The sequence below is a fragment of the Macaca fascicularis genome, chromosome 1, assembly GCF_037993035.2.
Source record: "Macaca fascicularis isolate 582-1 chromosome 1, T2T-MFA8v1.1".
NCBI classification, from domain to species: Eukaryota; Metazoa; Chordata; class Mammalia; order Primates; family Cercopithecidae; genus Macaca; species Macaca fascicularis.
In genome coordinates this window covers 161,340,453-161,357,282 of record NC_088375.1, presented here as the reverse complement: position 1 = coordinate 161,357,282, position 16,830 = coordinate 161,340,453, and positions in this window count along the sequence as shown.

The window sequence follows — 16,830 nt, the reverse complement described above, 5'->3', positions numbered from 1 at the left end:
TATTTCTTCTATGTTCTCCTTTACTCCCCTTCCAGTATTCTTATTATGTGTAAATTACCCTGAATTTTCTATTAAAATAGCCTCAGTTTTGTAGATTCACTTCTTAGTTTTGTCCCATTTACTAATATGGTCATCAAAGGTATTCTTTATTCCTGTTACAGTGTTTTTTATCTCTAGCATTTCTGTTTGGTTCTTTCTTAAGATTTTCATGTCTCTACTTATATTTTCTACCTGTTTTTGCATGCTATCTATTTCATCCCTAGAGCCCTTAGCATATTAATTACAGCTATTTTAAATTCTCAATCTGATGTCAACAATTCTACCATGTCTGGTTCTGATGCTTGCTGTCTCTTCAAATTGTATGGGTTTTTTTGTTTGTTTGTTTGTTTTTTCTTGTAGTATGCCTGGCATTTTTTCTTCCTGATAGCTGAATATAATATAATGTGTAAAAGGAACTGCTGCTAATAAATATTTAGCAATGTGATGGTACGGTGTGCAATAGGGGAGTACAGTGATTAGGTCCTAGTCTTTTAGTAAGCCTATGCCTCTTGATGATGAACTTCACATGTACTTCTAGGTTTTCCTTCTTAGGTGCAACAGAATGGTTAGTGTGGACTAGAGTTGGATATTTCCTCTCTGCCAAATAGGGGGCTAGAGTGGACTGAAGTTGAGTATCTCTTCTCCCACATAAAATGTTATTGCTGGCCAGGCACGGTGGCTCACGCTAGGTCTTATTAAGAAGAACAGAATGATCTAGCATGTTTCAAAATGAAACCTCCTCCAACCCCATCCCTGCTGCCAGAAACAATTGGGGTTTTTTGTCCAGTATTTCCTTTGAGAACCTGGTTGTTATCCTGGAAGTAGAACTCACAAAATTGTAGTAGCCCCACTATGATTGGTTCCTTTGAAATTTTTAATATTCAGATTATCCAAAGATTGTCTAACAATTTCTTAACTACAATTTAGGTTTTCCTACCCTGGCACTAGTTCATGTGGTTGTTTCTGCTTGTGATTCTCTACTCTGGTTGGCCATGACTCTATTTGTTTGCCTGTCTTTTTCTTCAATCACAGGGACAGCAGTTTGCTTATTTTGTGTCCCTCTCTTATGGATCCAAAAAGAAGTTAATTTTTCAGTTTGTTCAGTCTCTTACTTGTTGGGATGAGAGTAGCAAATTTCAAGCTTATATGCAAAACCTTCCAACAGATTTTTGTATATTAATCCTGTGCCCTTTAATCTTGCTGAACTTGTTTAATAGTAGATACTTTAGTGGACTCCTTCAGATTTTTCATATACAGAATTATACCATCTGGAAATAAATATGGATTTCTATTTTTTGTATGCCTATTATTTCGTTTTTATGCCTCATTTCCCTGAATAGAACCTCCAGTAAAACGTTGACATAAAGTTTTGTTACTGATCTTTTGGTAAGCTTTGAGTATTTCACCAATAAGTATACTAGCCAATAAGTTTTGCTTTTATTAGGTTGACCAGGTGTTCACTTATTCCCGGTTTGTTGAATGCTTTTATCATAAAAGCATACTGGATTTTTAAAATACTTTTTTTCTGAATCCACTCAGGTAATCATGCTGGGTTTTTATTTATTTATTTATTTATTTAATATTTTGTATTACATTAATTGTTCTTTAATGTTATTAAATAATGCTTGCCTTTCTCAGGTAAATTCTACTTGATCTTAGCATATAATCTATTTTACATTGTGTGAATTCAATTTGATCATATTTAGGTAAGGATTTTTGCATATATATTCATAAAGAAACTTGGCATACATCTTTCTCTTTCCATGATGTGTTTCTCAAGTTTGATATCAGGGAAACATAATACTAGCCTCATACAACACATTTTTTAAAGTTCACACCTCTTTTATATTCTAAAAGTTTATGTGATGATTGGCATTTTTGTTGTTAAAAGTATTAGAATTCACCAAAAAAGACATCTGGGCCTGGAAGTTTTTTATAGGAAGTATTTTTGCTTAATAATTCACTCATCATAGATATAGTCATATATTTTATATCACTTTCTGTCAATTTCTTTGTGTCTTCTAAAAATTCGTCAATTTTTTATTACTTTTTAACATTTTGGGCACACAATCATTCATTTTATTTTCTTGTATTCATTTTTATTTCTGTAAGTTTCTTAGTGATATTCTTTTCTATTTCTGATTTCAGTAATTTGGGTGTTTCTCTTTCTTCTTGGTGTGTCCATGTAAAAATTAGTAAATTTTGAACCATATTTGAGTTTGTTGATGTTATTATTTTTCTGTTCTCTGTCTTATTTACTTGAGCTCTGGTTTTTATTATTTTCTTCCTCTTGCTTGTTTTTGGCATAGTGTGCTACAATAAGTTACTTAAAATGGGAGCTTACATCAAATATTTGAGATCTCTCCTTTTTAGTGTTGGCATTTTCAGTTTAGAAATTTTCCTCTAAACACTATTATAACAACACACCATAAGTTTAAATATATCATGTTTTAAAAATATATCATATTTTACTTATCTCAAATATGTTATAATATTCCTTGTGATTTATTCTTTTAGCCATTAATTATTTAGGAGGGTTTTGCTTAAGTTCACACATTTCCCAAATTTCTTTGTCTTGTACTGTTTTAATTTAATTTCACTATGATCAGAAAAAAAAATTACATTATTCAATTCTTTGAGATTTAATAAAATTTGTTTTATATTTCAGTATACTCTATTCTAAAGAAAGTTCTATTTGCTCCTGAGAAAAATGTGCATTCTTTTCTTTCTTTTCCTTCCTTCCTTCCTTCCTTTCCTTCTTTCCTTCCTTCCTTCCTCTCTCCCCTCCCCCTCCCCTCCCCTTCCCCTCCCTTCCCCCTCCCCTCCCCTTCCCCTCCCCTCCCCTTCCCCTCCCCTCCCCTTCCCCTCCCCTCCCCTCCTCTTCCCCTCCCCTCCCCTCCCCTTCCCTTCCCCTCCCCTCCCCTTCCCTTCCCCTCCTTTTGTTCTTTCCTTCCTTCCTTTATTTTTCTGAGGGTGAAACATTCTGTAGATATTTGTTAGGTCTAATTTGTTTACAGTGTCATTCACGTGTTCTGTTTTCTTACTGATATTCTGCCTAGTATTTCTGCTATGAAATTGACATATTTAAGTATCCAGCTATTTAGAATGTTGAATTTTCTACTTCTTTCTTCAATTCCGTCAGTTTTTATTCCATGTTTTGGGTTTTTTGTTGTTAGGTACATATATTTTCAAAATTTTAATGTCTTTTTTCAATCTATTTGTTTATGTTAAAGAGAAACTCTTGTATACAATACAAAATTTGTACTTTTTAAGATACGTTCTGCTCATCCTTTACTTTTGATTTGGTGTCTAAGTTGTTATGTTTAATGTAATACTAATAAGGTAGGATTTTTGTCTGTCATTTTTTAATTTGTTTTATATGTGTCTGATGTGATTTTATTTCACTCTTCTTTAATAATTGACTTATTTTCTGTCAAATGGATATTTCTTATATGCCATATTAATTTCATTATTGTTTCATTTGATATATTGTTCTCTTTTGCTCTGTTTTCTTAGTGGTTGTCCTGGGGATTGTGAATAATATTTTAAGTTAAAACAGTATAGTTCTGATTAATATCAACTAATCTTAAATAGTACATAATAATTTTGCTCCATGGCAACTACATTCCTTCCATGTCCTTTTGTTCTGTTATTGCCATGTAAACTAAATTTTTGTACATTTTTATGACCATCAACAGTTATATAATTATTGCTTTGTGCTATTGTCTCTTACATCAGAGTAGAAAAAATTATAAAGAAAACACGTTTTTATTAACAGTTCAATTACATTTACTCATGTAATTTACTTCTCTATGTGAATTAAGTTATTGTTTAGGGTCTTTTCAATTGAGCCTGAGGAATGCCTTTAATATTTCTTCTAGGCCAATTCTACAACTTATAAGATTTCATAGCTTTTGTTTATCAATGCATGTGTTAATTTATTTTTAGTTTTAAAGGACAGTTATAATAGATATATAACCAGTGCTTCATAGTTGTTTTGTTTTATTTCAGTACTTGGACTAATTCCATAGCATTCTGGTCTCCTTGGTTTCTGACAAGAAGTTAGCTGCTAATCTTACAAGCATTCCCTGATACTTTCTCTTGAATCTTTTATGATTCACTTTATGTCACTGAATTTCCACAACTTGACTCTGATTGTGTCTAGGTGTTGATCTCTGAGTTTATACTACTTTGAGTTTATTAAGCTTCTTGAATGTACTGGTTCAGTTTTACATCAAATAAAGAAACTACTTTACTTGCTCATCCCTAAGAAGCAATTCTGCATCTGTTCAAGTTTTATCACAAAATTGTAGCAGTGCAGGAACACCTTCAGGCTCCACTTTAAAATCAAGTTCTCTTGCTATTTTCTTCATATCTGCAGTTACATCCTTTACTTAAGTCCTGAACCCTTCAAAGTCATTTATGTGGACTGGAATCAGCTTCTTCCAAACTCACATGAATGTTCATATTTTGATCTCCTCGCATGAAACTCAAATTTTTTTTTCTGAGTCTTGCTCTGTCGCCCAGGCTGGAGTGCAGTGGCACAATCTCAGCTCACTGCAACCTCTGTCTCCCAGGTTCAAGCAATTCTTCTGCCTCAGCATTCCGAGTAGCTGGGACTACAGGAGCACACCACCATGCTTGGCTAATTTTTGTATTTTTAGTAGAGATGGGGTTTCATCATATTGGCCAGGCTGTTCTCAAACTCCTGACCTTGTGATCTGCCCGCCTCGGCCTCCCAAAGCGTTGGGATTACAGGCATGAGCCACCGCGTTTGGCATTTACAATGTAAATCCTTTCCAGATAATTTTCAATGTGCTTTTCTCAGATTGATCAGATGAATTATAATCTATGGCAGCTACCTTCTTTCAACCTGTTGTTCTTAAATAATAAGACTTGAAAGTCTAAATCCTTGATCCATTGACTGTAAGATGGATGTTGTGTTAGAAGGCATGAAAATACTGAACAATTTGTACATTTTCACCAGTGCTCTTGGGTAACCAGGTGCATTGGCAATGAGCAGTAATACTTTAAAATAAGTTATTATTATTATTATTATTATTATTATTATTATTATTTCTGAGCAGTAGGTCACAATTGTGGGCTTAAAATATTCAGTAAACCCTATGCTGTAAACAGATATACTGTTACCGAGACTTTGTTGTTCCATGTATAGAGCACAGGCATTGTAGATTTAGCTAATTTTTAAGAGCTCAATACTTTTTGGAATTGTAAATGAACATTGGTTTTAACTTAAAGTAAGCAGCTGCTTAGCCCTAACAAGACAGCCAGCCTATTGTTTTAAACTTTGAACCAAATATTGACTTCCTCTCTCTAGCTATGAAAGTCTTACATGACATATTTTTCTGCTATATTGCTGCTTCATGTATTACTATATGGACAATCTGTTGTTTAGTGCAGTCACCTTCGTATAACTGATGACAAGATAACTGCTTAGGTAGATCTGGTAACTTGCTGCAACACCAAGATAGGCACTTGCTGCTTCATCTTACACTTTTATCTTAAGGATATGGCTTCTTTCCTTAAACCTCATGAACCAACCTCAACTAACTTCAAACTTTTATGTTATTTTACTGTTGAAACATTCTAGGAAATTTTTCATTTCAATTACTGAATTTTTCACCTCCAGAATTTATGTTTGCTTATTTTTTATAATTCTATTCCTGTATTCATATGCTCGATTGAGTGAGAAATCATTGTTATACTTTAATCATTTTGCATGATTGCTGTTTTAAGGATATTTTAAATTATTTGTTTGGTTCATTCAACATTTGTGCTTCCTCGGGGATAATTCCATTAACTGCTTTCTACCATGTGTACAGGACAAACTTTTCTATTTTTTGTTTAACTTTTTGTTGTTATTTTAAAAGTTGCCATTTTAATAATCTAACGGATAACATTTTAAATCAAATTTCCTCACAGGGTTTCTTCTTGTGGTTGAGTATAGTGGTTTTCGTTATTGTGTGTGTTTGTTGTATAGTGAATTTGTTGGGCTAATTCTATAATATCTATATTGTTTTTCATGTGCAACCACTGATGTCTTTGCTTAATTAGCCTAGTAATCATTAAATTACTGGACAAAAATTTCTGTTAACTATATTAAGCCAATATGTATTTTAGCCAGCTGAGTGATTATGAGTGTATGTTGAGACAAGTCTCTGTGCTCTGAAAGGCAGTTTATCACTCTGTTTTAGCCTCTATTTCCCACTTGAGCATTACCTTAAGGTCAACCAGAATTGAGAAATTAAGGTCTTCTCAGGTCTTTTCTTGTTTTCTACACAACACTTCAAATGTTCATGGCCTTTTATGTTTCTAGGAATTTGTTGAGTCTATAAAAATTTCCCAGGTGCAGCCATTTCCAAACTTTTTTTTCTGGCCAATGTCTTCTTCAATTAACTGGTAACACTGTCACAGAGTTTTCATATTAAATAATTCTTGTTTCTTGGTTTTGACAAATTCCCTGAGAATAAGGCTATTTGAAAAAAGTTAACTCAAAGTTAGATAAAATAATAACAAGTTCTAAGAATAGAGCCCTTCAACAAGCTGCAAAGTTAGAAAATGATAATTCTCTAATAGTGGGGGTCCTGGAGAGCTCTAAATTCATCTTCCCCCTCCAGATGCTACTAAGGTACTAGTTTTAATAGGCACCATACTTGGGAAATCCTTAAATACTTAAATATAGGGTTTTGTTTGTTTGTTTGTTTCTGAAACAGCATCTTGCTATGTTGCCCAGGCTGGAATGGAGTAGCATCATCTTGGCTCACTGCAAGCTCCGCCTCCCAGATTCATGCCATTCTCCTGCCTCAGCCTCCCAAGTAGCTGGGACTACAGGCACCTGCCACCACGCCTGGCTTTTTTTTGTATTTTGAGTAGAGACAGGGTTTTACTGTGTTAGCCAGGATGGTCTCGATCTGCTGACCTAGTGATCCGCCTGACTCGGCCTCCCACAGTGCTGGGATTACAGGCATGAGCCACGGTGCCCTGCCTAAAGATAGCTTTTAAAAGTTGAATCTTTTGACAAACTTTTGGATTCACATTATTTCAATTAAAAATTGGAAAGCAGTCTTAATCCATAGATCAAGTTTGAAAAGTTTATTTTTATGTATTACTTACTAAAGAATGTTTAGTACATAGTATCATCTTTGCACAAATTAACCAACTTACGCTTATAGTAACTGCATAAGGAAATTGAAGCCCAAAGAGAAAAGTAAGGCACAGACAGAATAGATAATTTGAGCAAAGTCCATATTTACCAAGTGAGAGAGTCAAGGCTAGGATGAGGCAGTCGTATTGTGAAGTCCATGACCATGTTCGTAATACTTACATTCCTCATATAGAATATAATGGCTTACACATCTCTGTACCATGGATAAAGAAGCATTGCAGGTTCCTAGCCATCTGGAAGTCTCACCTAAAGGGTGACACAGAGCTTTCCATAAAGCACTAGTTGAACAAAATATTTTCCTACTTCACAATTTTGTCATTAAAAATTTTAAGTGTGTACCAATTTAAGATATGGGAATAAGAAATTAAGATAGCTCATTAAGAAAAATTCCAAATCAAATGGGCTAATAGTTGAGACATGAGCAGATTAATACTGAGTAGAATAAGGCAGAATTACCACTTCTTTATACAAACGCATTGTAATTTATCTTTAACATAATTTATTGGTATCTACTTTGGTACTTTGGAGAATGCAGACAAAATATATTTACTGACTAATGACTACAACTGAAATTCAGTGCAATAAACTGATAACTGAATGATATTGAGGAGAGCTAGGTTCTAGTTCAGCTCTCCTTTCTTCTTTCTTGAAAAATTTCACCATTCCAGGTCTCAAGTTTCTTAATAGAAAATGAAAATTTGGGTAGAACACCTTTAAGAGTCATTCCAATCAACACAATTTGCTTGTTAAATATAAGGATATTTATACCATAAATTTCTTTGAAACAAAAAATATGTATTTTCTGCCATTTCTTGTTTATATGTGAAGATATAACAATTAATCAAAAATATAAAAGACACAGATCCTACCCTCAAAGATAGATAACAAAATTTTAAGATAGAAATATTCAGACCAGAGCAGATCAAGAATAGTTTGGTGCAGTCTGAAATTTTATCATTAACTATGTAGACAGTTCTCATAGTTGATGAAAATGCAGCTGAAGTGGTGTTTAATTGGAAATTTCTTGATTAGCCACTGCAACTCTAATGAATGCAAATTTTAACACTTTTAAAATTATATCCTACTGTGTGAATATTTTTTATGTAATCAACAACAAAACTAAGTACTGATTTACTAAAATGATGCTAAAAGTTATTATTTTATTGTTAACCAAATTTCACTTTCTATCTTTCTAAAAACCAAATATGTATATGCTTTTGTCTGTGTAACATAGTGGGATTCTTTTGGAATCTTAACTAGTAAACTACTCACTTCTAACTCTAATTTAGTCAAGGAAAAATAAGTCAGAAATAAAGTGTATTTTAAATTATTATTTTAACAAAAAGAAGTCATAAGGAAGCAATATAATTGTTTAGGTATCTTCTTTTATGTACTTCAACAATATCTACCAAGCACAGTTTGTTGTACCACTGTAAATTTGCTTCAGATCCAGACCTTCTTGTTAAAGTTCACAATGATACTATAAGGTAAGAAAGGAAGAAGATATCTACTCATTTGCAGAAACAGAGGAATGTATTACTTTGCAAATATTCATTAATAAACATGGGATAAGAAAGTTGGAAACAAACCTAAGTTTTTCCAATTCAACATTTTTTTTTTTCATTTCATGGGGAGGAAAAATAATCTCACTTGCTCCCAACCCCATCGTCACAGCCATTTGTGATTTATAAACTGTGCATTTAGTTTAGAATCTGAAAGATAAATCTGATTCTTGAGTACCTGTTGAGTGTTTTCTGCTAAACTACATTACCTTTTGAAAAGTCAATTTATTTTGCACTAACACAGGATAAACAAAATCTTGTCAAGAGCAAACTGATATAGAGGTTCTTCAATGTTAATCACAACTTTTACTGATTAGTCTGCACATAATAACTTGTGCTTTTTTATTAAATACATTTAAATATTCTGTCCTGAACTAGTTTACTTAGGGACTAAAGCACAACCACTTAATTGAACTAAATAATACTTGTGAAGTGATTAATAATATTGAGAAAGACTATCACAAATCAATGTGATATTGGTTGAAAATAGTGATTCAAGATAGTTAATGTGCAGGAATTTTGATTGGCTTTTAATGCAATTTGAAAGCTAGAGTATTGATTTGGATTTGATATGCATCATTATATTTTCAAGTCATTCACCTATTGAAACACCCAGGATCTGTACAAAATGTAGAAGATCACATTCATTTCTTCCTCTGAGTTTGCCTGCAGCCAGTGTAGCTTTCATGCTTACACTTTCCCACTACTCCTCTAAGGACTTTTTCTAGAAACATTGCAGCTTGCTTGAAAAAAACAGACATAAGATGGAATTAATGACTCCAAAGTAATCCTCACCTCCTGAAGGACAAGATGTGAATAATCCAGATTCACCGTATTCTGGTGGGACAATTCTGAGGCAGTATAAGACAGAACAATCCAATTATTAATGCACATATTATTGGCTTTTCCTTTTCCCTCTTTCATGTTTCCCATTGCCTCACTTGTTCCTCCTGGTGTCACCTCCCAAGACCGTACTCAAGACTTTCTCTTAAAGTTTGTTTTCATAAAAACTTAAATAAGACATTGGGTGGGGATTATTCTTCATTGTTAATTATTCAAGTCATAAAAGTGAAACACCGTAATTTCTCACACTTGTATTCACAGAGCTAATAACCTGTTGGCAGCGATGACTATAGATAATATAAAATAGTATATTTACACTGGTTAAGTACAGATTTCCCTCTTACAGAACTTTAAAATGTACAGGGTACCTTAGAATATATAGTAGAACAGTTCACGTGTGAATAAGAAAAGTGCATGAATTTACTTAGAAATTTATGGTTTAAGTTCAAGAAATGATATGGCAATAAACCCATGCTAAAGGACCTCAATTGCTGGTTGGGGAGTCTTCAAAGATGTGTGTTGGTGTCTTAAATGCAATATCTTATTTTTAAAAATGTTTTAACAATTTATCTTTTTTCTTCTTTTTCAAGAATCTTTATGTGAGAATTTGTCATAATGCTTTTATATGACTCTACTTTAATTAAACATGAACTTCCTGTACATAAATATTGGACATTCCATTCTAGCAGCAGAACAGGTTAGTGAAATTATGGCTCAGAATCGGCTCATATGATACATACCAGGGTGTTTTAGAGGCAGAAAATACAATACAAGTATGTCTGTCATTATATAACAAAGACAACAGTCCCCAAGTCATTTTTAGAAGCCATTATACACCATGAAAATAAGACTCAACAAGAATTCTACAGTTCTATACTATATTCCTGATAAATGAAAATATCCTTAATAATATTTAAAATACTTTAATATATACTATATATGTATATATATATAATGTGTATGTGTATGTGTGTGTGAGTCTGTGTGTGTGTGTGGTTTTATGTGTATTTCAAATATCATAGTATATCCAAGCAGAAATAAACTTGGTTTTATCTACCAAGCTCTATCAAGGGCATTATAATTTTATTTACAAAATAATTTTTAAAAGGTAGTACATACTATATAATGAGAACTATGTGCACTTCCGCATACACAGACCATTAATTTAAGCATACCTGGAAACTCTTGCACATGTGAATGAATGTGTTTAAAATTGAAAATATTTAAAATTAACTTCTTTCCAATAATGAAAACTCTTTGCAAGGGGAATATTTCATTCCAATCCCTGTTTTTCTCTCCCAAATAGTGCTAATCTTTACATCTTGAACATGCATGCTGTACATTTTTCTTGAACCCACTCTGCAATATTAGGGACCTTATAGTGTAGTAAAACATTCTTGTACTTTCTTCTCTAATTGCTTTTTCTTTTTATATAAGCCTTATTATTATTACTTACCTTTGAAGTGGATACCTCCATTCAGTATGCTGCAAAATACTGGCTCCCTGCCCTTAACTCGCTAAGAAAGGCTTCTTTTTCTTTGCTTAGGGATAATTAATCAATGAACCTCTTGCTTTACTGTGTTAGTCCGTTTTCACGCTGCTGATAAAGACATATTCGAGACTTGGGGAAAAAAAGAGGTTTAATAGGACTTAGTCCACATGGCTAGGGAGGCCTCAGAATCATGGCAGGAGGCAAAAGGCACTTCTTATATGGCAGCAGTAAGAGAAAATGAGGACGATGCAAAAGCGAAAACCCCTGGTAAAACCATTAGATCTCGTGAGACTTATTCACTACCATGAGAACAGTACGGGCGAAACAGCCCCCATGATTCAAATTATCTCCCCTGGATCCCTCCCACAATACGTGGGAATTATGGGAGTATAATTCAAAATGAGATTTGGTTAAGGGCACAGAGTCCAACCATATCATTTACCTAAATCCATGTTTTTCTCTCTCTTCCCCACCAAATCTAGAATCAAACAGTGCCTGGAACACAGTAGTTACATAATAATTGTTAAGTAGGGAGGATCAACATTCTGAAGTGATGTAAGAAGAGTCATTTCTTTACTTTTTATTAATTAATTTATTTATTTATTTATTTATTTATTTTTGAGACGGCGTCTCGCTGTTGCCCAGGCTGGACAGGCTGGAGTGCAGTGGCATGATCTCGGCTCACTTCAAGCCCCGCCTCCCGGGTTCAGGCCATTCTCCTGCCTCCGCCTCCCGAGTAGCTCAGACTACAGGTGCCCGCCACCACGCCCAGATAATTGTGTGTGTGTGTGTGTGTGTGTGTGTGTATTTTTAGTAGAGATGGGGTTTCACCATGTTAGCCAGGATGGTCTAGATCTCCTGACCTCGTGATCCGCCTGCCTCGGCCTCCCAAAGTGCTGGGATTACTGGCGTGAGACGCTGCGCCCAGCCAAGAAGAGTAATTTCTTAATTAATTCTGAGTGAAAAGCACCTTCTGGCCACGCGCAGTGGCTCACTACTGTAATCCCAGCACTTTGGAAGGCCAAGACGGGCGGATCACTTGAGATGAGGAGCTGGAGACTACCCTGGTCAATATGGCGAAACCCCGTCTCTACTAAAAATATAAAAATTAGCCGGATGTGGTGGTGGACATCTATAATCCCAGCTACTAAGGAGGCTGAGGCAGGAGAATCACTTGAACCTGGAAGGCAGAGGTTGCAATGAACCAAGATCGTGCCACTGCACTCCAGCCTGGGCAACAAAGCGAGACTCCGTCTCAAAAAAATAAAAAATAAGAAATAAATAAGTAAAAAAGCACCTTCTTCTTGGAGCAAATATAACATGATTCTTCTTTTCTGAAAAAAAAAAACTACTTAAAAATATTCCCATCCCCAATACAGCAGCATGCTTTGCCATTTAACATTATTTTCAGCAAAATTTTACTATACGTTTAAATTTTAAGGGCTCTCACAGGTATATCTGAAAGTATCTTTGGTTCAATTAGATGATTTTATTTCCATCTAATAATGGAATTTTGGTAAATGTTAGAAGAGGTTTATAGCCTATTGTGGTACTAATTAATAGTCGTTATATATTTATTCATTCAGCAAATATCTATTTTTATGCTCTTAGTGTTTTAATCATTATTTTATTTATGACTAGTTGCAAACCTATGCTTGTTTAAGAGCTATTCAGTAATCACCAAGCTCTATGCTAGTTTCTCAGAATAATAAATCCTTTGTGACATCGAGTTCACTGTCTGGTAGTGGAAATAGTCAAGAAATGGGAAAATTGCAATATTGTGAAATTAGTGAAACAAAAAGTTCCTTAGTCCATTTCCTACTGCAGATAATACCTTAGGCTTGGTAATTTGTAGATAATAGAACTTTATTTCTCACAGTTCTGGAGGCTGGAGTTACAGCACCAGAAAAATTGGTGTCTGGTGATGACATCTTCTTGTCCTCCTCAAATGGTAAAAAAAGACAAAGTAGGGACAAATGTTGTGCCCTCATGTAGCAGAAGAGATGGAAGGGTAAAGCAGTTCTCTGGAAGCCTCATTTATAAGGGCATAAATCCAATTCATAATGGTGGAAACCTAATGACTTAATCACTTCCCAAAAGGTCTCTCTTAATGCCATTAACTTGGGGTATAAGATGCAATATATGAATTTTGGAGGGACACATACATTCAAACAATAGTAATTGGGACAAATATTCACTTTAGTGGAAATATAAGAAGTCACCTAGCCCATCCTGGGTGAGTGGGGAGACAGGCAGAGCTTTATCAAAGACTAGCTTCAAAGTCATGACCTTAGATAAACAGTTGACTCTTGAACCACACAGGATTTAACTGTGCAAGTCCACTTATCAGGAAATTTTATTTCACCTCTGCTACCCCTGAGAAAGCAAGACCAACCCCTGCCCTTCCTCCACCTCCTCAACCTACTCAATATGAAGATGACATGATGAGGTTGAGGACCTTTATGATAATTCACTTCCACCTAATAAAGGGTAAATAAATTTTCTCTTCCTTATGATTTTCTTAATAACATTTTATTTTCTATTTTGTACTTTCTTGTAATAATACAGTATATAATATATATATAGCATACATAATATGTGTTTATTAACTGTATATGTTATTGGCAAGGCTTCTGGTAAAAGTAGGTTATTAATAGTTAAGATTTGAGAAGTTAAAGTCATACATGGATTTTTTTTTTTTTTTTTTTTTTTTTTTTTTTTTTTTTTGAGACGGAGTCTCGCTCTGTCGCCCAGCCCAGGCTGGAGTGCAGTGGCGCGATCTCGGCTCACTGCAAGCTCCGCCTCCCGGGTTCACGCCATTCTCCTGCCTCAGCCTCCCGAGTAGCTGGGACTACAGGCGCCCACAACCGCGCCCGGCTAATTTTTTTTGTATTTTTAGTAGAGACGGGGTTTCACCGTGGTCTCGATCTCCTGACCTTGTGATCCGCCCGCCTCGGCCTCCCAAAGTGCTGGGATTACAGGCGTGAGCCACCGCGCCCGGCCATACATGGATTTTTAACTGTGTGGCAGTCAACACCCTAACCCTCATGTAGTTCAACGGTCAATTCTAGTTAATATATAGCTAGTTAGCCAGATGACTGATGTGAGGATGGGGGCAGGGAATAGAAAAGTACATTCCAGTGAGAAAATGTCAAAGATAAAGCTGAACACTAGTTAAAGTGGTAAAGATAGACTGTAATCAGTAATATACTAGTGTAGTGTGACAAAGAGTCCAGCATGAACTGAATTCAATTTGATTTTCATAGAGGTAACTGGGCATGTTAGAAAGAGTACAAGCGAATAAAGGTAATGAACATAGGCTCACCAGAGTCAGGGAAATAAAAAGTTATTAGAATGAGGAGTGGGGAGTTAGTCAATGTGAAACCCCTTTTCAGGTTTGTTAACTGAGAGTTATCAGAGTTAGGCTCCTACCTTCTCATACAGGCTGGGAGACATGGGCCCTGTCTTTAGGTGTTGACTGACAAACACTCAAGTCCTTTGGCAGCCCGGAGTTTTCTCAGGTAGGCACTTTAAGGGGGCTGAGGGTTATTCCAGGGATGTAGCCTTTAGGTGTTAGAAACAATGTTTGTGTTTTGTTCAGATCTTTACATGTCAAGGTTACAGCCTATTTGAGAAGAGGGCTCAGAGGAGCCTGGCTGAAATTTGGTCAAAGACACAATCTTTAAAGATCATGAAATACACAACAACAGACAGGCAGGAGAAATATACTGTTTTAAGTATTGAAAGTAGTTTTATTAGACATGATATAGTGGGTTATGATGCAGTAACAAACTAATAATTTCTAATGATTTAATACATTGGAGGTTTATTTCTCACATATACCAAATCAGCGGTGTTTTCAATACTTCTTAATGGCAACTCCCTCCCATGTGATGACTCAGAGATAAGATGGCTCTCCCTTATCTACAATGGCTTCCAGGGTGCTGCAGCCTAGAAACAGAACAGGAGGGTCATATGGAGCATTTTCTTTGCCTAAGTCCAGAAGTTCTCATTGTCAGTTCTGCTTATAATTCATTAGCCAGAACAAACCACATTGTAAATGAGAGAAATTCAATTTAAATAAGGTTACACAGAAAATAGGAATTAAAGAGAATAAAACTGATATTTTTTAAAAAGTAAAAGAAAATAAAACAAATCTTGGTAAAAGAATGAACAAGAACTGTATCAGAATATATCCGTAACAGAAATGTATGCAAATTCTCTTTATGGTACCAGCATCAATGATATGACTCATCTCCTTGTATATTTCAATTTCTTTTTTTCCATGTCTCACGTTCCCAAGGGAAAGAATCCAATTGTCTCAGCTCAGGCCTGTTTTCTCCTTCTGGATCATTCAGCAATGACAAGAGAGGCACTGCCAATATAGCTAGATATTGCTACAGTATTCACCTTCATTGTACAGAGAACATTCCGAGAAAGTGGAAATCATGTCACAAATTTGCCACTGAAGGGACATCTACTGAAATAAGTAATAGGAATATTCTTGATAAAGAAAAAGTATGAGTAACAGGATATCCTAAGAAATAATAGTTTACTTAATTAAACTTCAATTACTTCAATAAACTTAGACATCAGCTGGTAAGTTTCATACTTCAACACAGGACCAGCCTGTTTCAATCGCATAATAGTTGCCCTGCTTTTCAAGGAAATGAGCAGACACAAAGTTGAATTAGGAGAATTGAGAATAAATAGGTTGTACCTTTTATCTTGCCCAAGACTCTGAAGGCAGCCACAATGCTTTACACATAAATGTGCTTATGCTGTCAATGTAAATATGAAAATCAGTGGAAGTGGACTTCAGATATATCTCAGCAGCAGAAGGCCAAAGAAATAGAAGATAAAGGACTCTTAATGGTTAAAAAATATATTCCCAATGCTCTAAAGAACATATTTAGTGGGGGGAAATGTGTCCTCGGCAATAGACAGAATGTGGCTGAGAGTAAACTATTCCAGTCTAATAGGGTGGAGCAGAGTGGGGTACAGAGCATTTCCGCAGCATGAGACAAAGTCACTGTAGAAGCTAGTATGGAAGAATCCCAAGCTGACATCAAATAGGAGATGCAACAAGATGCCAGGGGATTAGCTCCAGCAAAAGCCAAGACAGAACTGAATTAACGGAAAAAGACTGCAAAGGCTTCCTGGAGCAGTCACCTCAGATTGTGCCAAACAACCATAGATATATTTTTATCAGCATGAGCACAGGCCAGTTGCATCCTTCCACAATGGTGTTAAACTTACCCTGAATCCAGACATAATCCCCAATATATGAGGCAAATGAGCAGCTCCTTGAACTGATGAAATATTAAATTGAAGTGACTGATAAATCACTGGAATTGAGCTAATTTGGCCGGAAGCATCCAGGTTAATATTTTAGCTTCAGACAGACTGGAGCTCAGAGTCAGACTTTTAAATCACTACAAGAAATAAAAAAATTCTGTGGAAACTGTAATATTATCTCTTTAACATGTTTCTAGACTTTGAAATAAAAAGCAAAAGCATAGTGAATATGTTCAATTTTAAAGGCACAATGCAAAGATACCTTAAAAGATGAAATTAGTAACCTGTCATAATAAAGGGAGGTAAAGAGAAATTGATGTGAAGTCTAGACTTGAGACTCTAAAATCAATTCTTACAAGCAGAATATATGTTTTGTGTATGGAGGATGGATATGGATGATAGTTGCTTGA